Here is a 7,379-nt window from a genome sequence, read left to right as displayed (position 1 = left end):
CGCGACTCCGCCCCCGGGCCCCGGCCCCGCCCCCAGCCGAGGCCCCGGCCCCGGCTCCGCCCCAGACCCCGACCCCGACCCGCCCGGGGGACAGGCCCGCGCGACTCCGCCCCCGGGCCCCGTCCCCGGCCCAGGCCCCGCCCCCAGGCCCCGCCCCCGGCCCCGGCTCCGTCCCGCCCGGAGGACTGGCCCGCACGACTCCGCCCCCGGGCCCCGGCCCCGCCCCCAGGCCCCGCCTCCGGCCCCGCCCCTTCCCAGGCCCCGCCCCGCCTCCGGCTCCGCCCCCGACCCCGCCCCGCCCCGGGGACTGGCCCGCGCGACTCCGCCCTCGGCCGCCCGGGCTTTTACTTTCGCTTTCTTGCGGGCGGCCCCAGACCCTATCCGCGGAGGGACCGAGACGGACGCCAGCCCCGCCGCCCGCCGCCCGCCGCTGCGGACACGGTAACCTCGCGGCCCCCCTCGCGCCGAGTCCGGGGAGAGGGCCCGGCCCAGCTCGCTCCGCTCCGCCCAGCCCAGCCCAGCCCAGCCCAGCCCAGCCGGCCCTCGGTTCCCTGCTGGCCGCGGGCCGGGACAGCCCTGCAGCTCGGCTTTTGGGAAAGGGGGCGTGGAGGGAGCCGGGAGGGAGGGGGTGGCGGTCTCGCCCGGCTGACCGCTAGCGCCCCGCTGTCGGACCACCCTGGGCGCTGGTCCCCGCGCCGCTCTGAGTCAGCCGCGGGCCTCGCTGTGCCCGTCTGTCAAATGGGAACGGTGCTGATCGCGGCCTGGGGGGCGCCGGGAGGATGGAAGTTGGTCACCGGTGCATATAGCAGGAGGGCCTGGGTCAGGGCTCAGTGTGCAGGAGCTGCTGACCTCCTGCCTGGGGCCGCTGGTGCAGGGCCCTTGAAGATCTCTTGAGGAGGTGAAAAAAACAGGACCACAGTCGACCTTGCAACCTTTCACCGTTGTGTTCAAGTTTATCGTAACGGAGCAGTAAAATTACCTGTGGGTTACTCTGTGTGGGCCATGCTCAGGCTCTTCCCTTGAACTCTTGCTCTGGTGGACTGTGTGGCCCTGTCCTTTATTTACTTACAGCCTATTTCCTCCTTCAGGGTCTGCTGACCTTCAGCCCCTATGAACAGCCCTCACCTGGGTTCATAATCCACCTCTGCTTCCTGTTAGTTGTGTGGCCTTGGGCAGGTTACTTAAACTCTCTGAAGAAACCCAGGTTTCTTCTGCAATGGGCAGGGGCTCCAGCCTCCTAGCAGTGCTGCGAGCCTCTGGTGACAGGGGTACCCAAGTACCAGGGGCGCCTTCTCCAAGTGCCAAAGGTGAAAGGTCCTCAGGGCTGCTTCTCTTTGAGCCTTTTAGGGAGATTGTCTTCACTGGGGCAAGAGTGGGGGGCAAGTTGCGTCATGCCACTTTTCAGAGGAAGTAGATGCAATAAGTCCTCCCACTCATGGAAAAAAAGTTCAGGATATAGCCAGAAGTGATTTCCTACCAGATATGTACCAGTCGCCTATTAAAACACGTTTAGGAACAATCACCAGAGAAATATTTTTTCATTCTCTGTAAAAGCTGCTTAAAATATCCATGAAGGTTGGCAGTTGAATGTGTTCTTGGTCTTGAGTTCTGCTGACAGTGGTGATAATAAGGAATGTTTATTGAACATCTAGAATGTGCTATACTGTACTTAGTACTTTACATGCGTTTTTCCATTCATCTCACAGCCTGTGACTTAGGCATCATTATCTTCCCAATTCACAGATGAGGAAGCTGAGGCTCAAAGAAATTGAGCCCCTTTGTTCAAGGTCCCATGGCTAGTAGATGGAGGAGCCAGTTTAATCCCTGATCTGCTCTTCCCATGACTGGGCTCTCAATTTGGTTGTGTTCTCCTGTCCGGTGTCAATAATTTATTCAGACACTGAATGATTTAAACATTTTAAGTACATTTTAATTAAAACATTTATTAAAAAAAATATTTATCGGGACAGCTGGGTGACTCAGTCAGTTAAGCATTCAACTCTTGATTTCAGCTCGGGTCATGATCTCAGGATCCAGCCGCTGCATCAGGCACGGCGCTGGGCATGGAGCCTGCTTAAGATCTGTCTCTCTGCTCTCCCTTTGCCAATTCCCCCCATCCTTCTCTTAAAAGAAAAAAAAAAGAAAGATCTATTTATATTTTTTTAAGATTTTATTTATTTATTCATGAGAGAGACAGAGAGAGAGAGAGAGGCAGAGAGGGAAGCAGACTCCATGCAGGGACCCTGACGTGGAACTCGATCCCGGGTCTCCAGGATCATGCCCTGGGCTGCAGGCGGCGCTAAACCGCTGAGCCACCAGGGCTGCCCAAAAGAAAGATTTATTGAGTGTCCACTATGTTCTGTCCAGAACTTTTCTATAACTGAAACAAAAAAGGGTAATTAAGATACACTCTAGTTGAGATACACTCTCTGTTCGCAAAGAGTTCGAATCTTACTGGATACTAATGACAATAAGGATGACAAGAGCTAACCGGGAGTGCTTACGTGGAGCTCCTGGCAGTGCTAGTGCTTTATGTGCATCACGTACTGATTCATTTAGAGAGAAGATCGACACATGTAATTGAAGACAGATGCACTGTTGGATGAGCAGGAGCACTTGTGTGCTGACTGTTCTTTATGGCCTGAACCCTAAAAGAGAATGAACACTGGAAAACAACACTAGGCCTGCCCCATCTAGGCACAGCAGAGCTGAGATAGATAGATTTTCCTGGTGGGCTCTGAGTATGAGTGGAAATACAGGGTCAACACCACATCTTGGCTTGGCTGAAATGATGTGGCCGACATCAGGCACCCTGCTGGGTCAGCACCCTTGTTCTGGGTGAACTTGATTTTCCCCAGAAATCAAGCCTGGCCTCATGGGAGTAAGAAAGTCACTGAATGTTTGCTGTCCCCCTACACAGTGCTCAGCATCAATCCAGAAAGAGGCCGTAGGTTTCAGACGGAAGACTCTCTTGCCTAGTGTTTGGGGGGAAAGCTCATGGAAAGCCTCCCACACTGAACCATAGAAGTGAGACTGAATTTTATGTCTTGGTAGCCAAGTCCAAAGTCCCCTCCATGTGGCTGGGAGGGACAAGGACTTTAAGCTGCACCCCTGCTTTGATGGAGCGTGTGTGCAGTTCCCCTCTGCCTGCAGCACCCCATCCCTGCCCTCTCTGCTTCCCCTTCTCAAACCTCAGGTCAAATATCTCCTTCCCTGAGAGCCCTCCTTAATTCCTCCGAGGCTCAGGAGGGTCCCCTGGTATGGCTTCGGATGGTTGGTCCCTGCGGCACTCACCACAGGGTAGCTCGACATTTGTGCCATCCTTTTATTAAAACCTGCTCCCTGTCAAGGCAGCACCAGGTCAATGTGGTCCCAGCTTCATCCTCTGCTCCTAGCACACAACCTGCTGTGTTATCCCCCCAATAAATATTCAATGAGTGAATGAAGGGGAGTTGCCAAAACTCTTCTCAGCATTCCCCGCAACATCAGAACAAACATCTGGCTTTCTTAGGAGCTGTTTGCTTAGGATTGTCCTTTTTTAAAAGTTGGTCACATTGTTAGCATCCGCAAAAGGCTCAAGGCTTAAAGACCACATGTCAGAGGTAGTGTCTTTTTCTGATGAATCTTGTATGACTTTAACTTGTTATCTTTTAAAATGTTTCTGTGCTTTGCTAATAACAATGCCCATGAAAAGTAACTAAGTCGGGGCAGCCCCGGCGGCCCAGCGGTTTAGCAGCGCCTTCAGCTCGGGGTATGATCCTGGAGACCCGGGATCAAGTCCCACGTCAGGCTCCCTGCATGGAACCTGCCTCTCCCTCTGCCTGTGTCTCTGCCTCTCTCTCTCTCTCTCTCTCTCTCTCTCTCTCTCTCTGTGTCTGTCATGAATAAATAAATAAAATATTTAAAAAAAAGTAACTGAGTCTGCATAAATGAGATGAAATGAAAACTATGAAGAGGGGATCCCTGGGTGGCACAGCGGTTTAGCGCCTGCCTTTGGCCCAGGGCACGATCCTGGAGACCCGGGATCGAATCCCACATCGGGCTCCCGGTGCATGGAGCCTGCTTCTCCCTCTGCCTGTGTCTCTGCCTCTCTCTCTCTCTCTCTTTGTGACTATCATAAATAAAAAAAAAAAAAAAATTAAAAAAAAAACTATGAAGAGTTTCTGCATGCCTGAATTTATGTGTATTTGATTTAGGGACGGGGCTATCTCTGTTCTCAAGAAACATTGCACTCTAATCTGAAAAATCTGCCACCAACCAGCCACTCATTGGTGGCAATGGTGGGGGGGCTCATGAGGTGTTGAAAAACAAGTTGGCCACATGGCTCCTCTCAGTCATTGTAGAGAGCTGCTGTGGGACCTCTCCCCCCCCACCCCCATTCTCTTCACCCCACTAAGGTAAGCTGCAAGGTGACATGATAATGCCACTCAGAATTCCACGAGGTGGGCATGTTGACATCTTGGGCGCCTCCTCTCAAGCTGGATTCCTTCTCCTTCCCACCTCCAGAAGTCCTTACTTGTGCTCTGGGGCACAATGTGTTCTGTCAAGTGGATGCCTTCTTGTTCTCCGACAGTGAAAACATCCCAGGGTGAGCCTAACGGGAATGCAGACCTGCATTTGCCAACTGTGGCCCAGTCTACAATCTCTCAGAGATCAAAACAGAAGAAATTGGGCCCTGGAGGGGCTTTCCTCCATTACTAAAAGTTGAGCCCTTCATCAGGAAGGAAACAGGACGTGATTTAGGAAAAAGGACTTTAGCACAGGCTCTGCTCCCAACCTGTTACATCCCTTTTGGCTGTTTCTCCTCCCTTGGGACATTGGTTTCTTCCAGCTTTCCATTCAATTAATATTTATTCAGTAAGCACCTTTTGTGTGTTGGGTGCTTCTGCCCTGATGAGATTAGAATTGTTGTGTTTGAGCTGAACAATAAGCAGAGTGAAAATAGAAGGCAGGGAGAAAGGGGGTGGGAGGAGCTGATGAGATCGGTGTAATTAAGGCGGACCTCCCTATGGAGGTGACATTTAAGCTGAATTCTGAAAACTGTTTATTCGTGAGCTGGGCAAAGATGTCATGCCCAGTGAATGTACAGGTGGTGACTTCCAGAAAGAACTATGAGCCCTGATAGAACCTGAAATGAACATAATATGCTTCAGGACACTGAGAGGGTGCATGGTATGATAGTAAAGGGGGGGAGGTCCTCTGGGGTGGATATGGCTGGCTTCAAATCAAAGTCTTACTATTAATTATTTATGTAGCTTGGGACAAGCTATGTAACTTTTTCTTGCCTCACCTACCTCATGTGTCAAAAAGCAGTGATCACAGGGGTGGTCTAACAGCATTATTGAGAATATTAAATAAGATAATGCTTATAAAACACATAAATAATGAGTCAGTTTTTATTCTTTTTTTAAGATTTTATTTATTTGAGAGAGAGAGAGAAGACAAACGAGCAGGGGGGAGGGACAGAGGGAGAGGGAGAAGCAGACTCCACACAGAGCAGGGAGTCTGACGTGGGGCTCAATCCCAGCACCCTGAGATCATTACTTGAGCTGGAAACCAGAAGTTCAACCAACTGAGCCATCCAGGGACCCCAGTCAGTTTCTATTCTTACTGTTATTTTTAACTCTTTGAAGCAGAGAAAGTAGTAGATTAGTAGGAGACCCTACTTTTTCTGTAAAGGGCCAGGTAGTAAATATTCTAGGCTTCTTAGGCCACATGGTCTCGATCACAATTGCTCAATTCTGGTTGTGAAAGGAAGGCAGCCATAGGCAATATATAAACGAATGGGTATCTTTGTTTTTCAGTAAAACTTTATTTGTAAAAACAAGTGGTGGGCATAGTTTGCAGACTCCAGTACTAGATGATGAAGGGTCTTTTTTTTTTTTTTTAAGGTTTTATTTATTTATTCATGAGAGACAGAGAGAGAGGGAGAGGCAGAGACACAGGCAGAGGGAAAGCAGGCTCCATGCAGGGAGCCTGATGCGGGACTCCATCCCGGGTCTCCAGGATCATGCCCTGGGCCGAAGGCAGCGCTAAACCACTGAGCCACCCAGGGATCCCCTGATGAAGGGTCTTAAAATCTAGGGAGATCAGTTTAGATTTGAACTTTGTGGGGTTTTTTTTTGTTTTTTTGTTTTTATTTTTTTGAGGATTTTATTTATTTATTCATGAGAGACATAGACACAGAGAGAGGCAGAGACGTAGGCAAAGCGAGAAGCAGGCTCCCTGTGAGAAGCCTGATATAGGACTCGATCCCAGGACCCCAGGATCACAACCTGAGCCAAAGGCAGATGCTCAACCACTGAGCCATCCAGGTGCCCCAGATTTGAACTTTTTAGACGGTAGGGATCTCTTGAAGATTCTTGAGTAGGAAAATAACTTGCTGGAAATCTATTTTGGTAGAAACATGTAATAAAAGAATCTAATACAGAAAGCTTACATCCCAGATTCCTACTGTTTTTTAATTGGGTTTGAGTGATGCCAGGAAAAGGCTGAGCAGTTTATAGCCTGTCAGAAATATGGGGGGAGTTTCTTGTTGCTACAGACCTTGACGGACTTTCCACGGCTTCTTGTTTTTTTTAAAACATTTTTTTAATTTATTTATTTTTTTTCATTTTTTTAATTTAAATTCAATTTGCCAACATATAGTATAACACCCAATGCTCATCCCATCAAGTGCCTTCCTCAATGCCCATCACCCAGTTACCCCATCCCCTCACCCACCTCCCCTTCCACAACCCTTTATTTGTTTCCCAGAGTTAGGAATCTATCATGGTTTGTCTCCCTCTCTAATTTTTCCCACTCAGTTCCCTCTCTTTTCCCTTATAATCCCTTTCACTATTTCTTATATCCCACGTATGAGTGAAACCATATGATGATTGTCCTTCTCCAATTGACTTACTTCACTCAGCATAATACTCTCCAGTTCCATCCACGTCAAAGCAAATGATGGGTATTCATCTCTTCTGATGGCTGAGTAATATTCCATTGTATATATAGACCACATCTTCTTTATCCATTCACCTGTTGAAGGACATCATGGCTCCTTCCACAGTTTGGCTATTGTGGACCTTGCTGCTATGAACATTGGGGTGCAGGTGTCCTGCTGTTTCACTGCATCTGTATCTTTGGGGCAAATCCCCAGTAGTGCAATTGCTGGTTCATAGGGTAGCTCTATTTTTAACTTCTTGAGGAAGCTCCACACTGTTTTCTAGAGTGGCTGCACCAGTTCACATTCCCACCAACGGTGCAAGAGGGTTCCCCTTTCCCGACATCCTCTTCAACATTTGTTGTTTCCTGCCTTGTTAATTTTCGCAATTCTCACCCGTGTGAGGTGGTATCTCATTGTGGTTTTGATTTGTATTTCCTGGATGGCAAGT

General features: G+C 49.5%; 1 protein-coding gene across 3 annotated transcripts in view; it reads left to right on the top strand.

Moving 5' to 3' along the window:
• Positions 1-294: 294 nt before the first annotated feature.
• CASP7 (caspase 7) overlaps positions 295-7,379 on the top strand; it is a 30,281-nt gene continuing 23,196 nt past the window's right edge. For all 3 annotated transcript variants that reach the window (XM_077877583.1, XM_077877582.1, XM_077877581.1), the window contains exon 1: positions 295-441. The gene's annotated coding sequence lies outside the window, so the exon portion shown is untranslated. The remainder of the gene's footprint in view (positions 442-7,379) is intronic.

Source organism: Canis aureus, chromosome 29 (assembly GCF_053574225.1).
Source record: "Canis aureus isolate CA01 chromosome 29, VMU_Caureus_v.1.0, whole genome shotgun sequence".
Taxonomy (NCBI): Eukaryota; Metazoa; Chordata; class Mammalia; order Carnivora; family Canidae; genus Canis; species Canis aureus.
The sequence above is the reverse complement of the archived record's forward strand: the minus strand, read 5'-3'. Positions and strand labels throughout refer to the sequence as shown.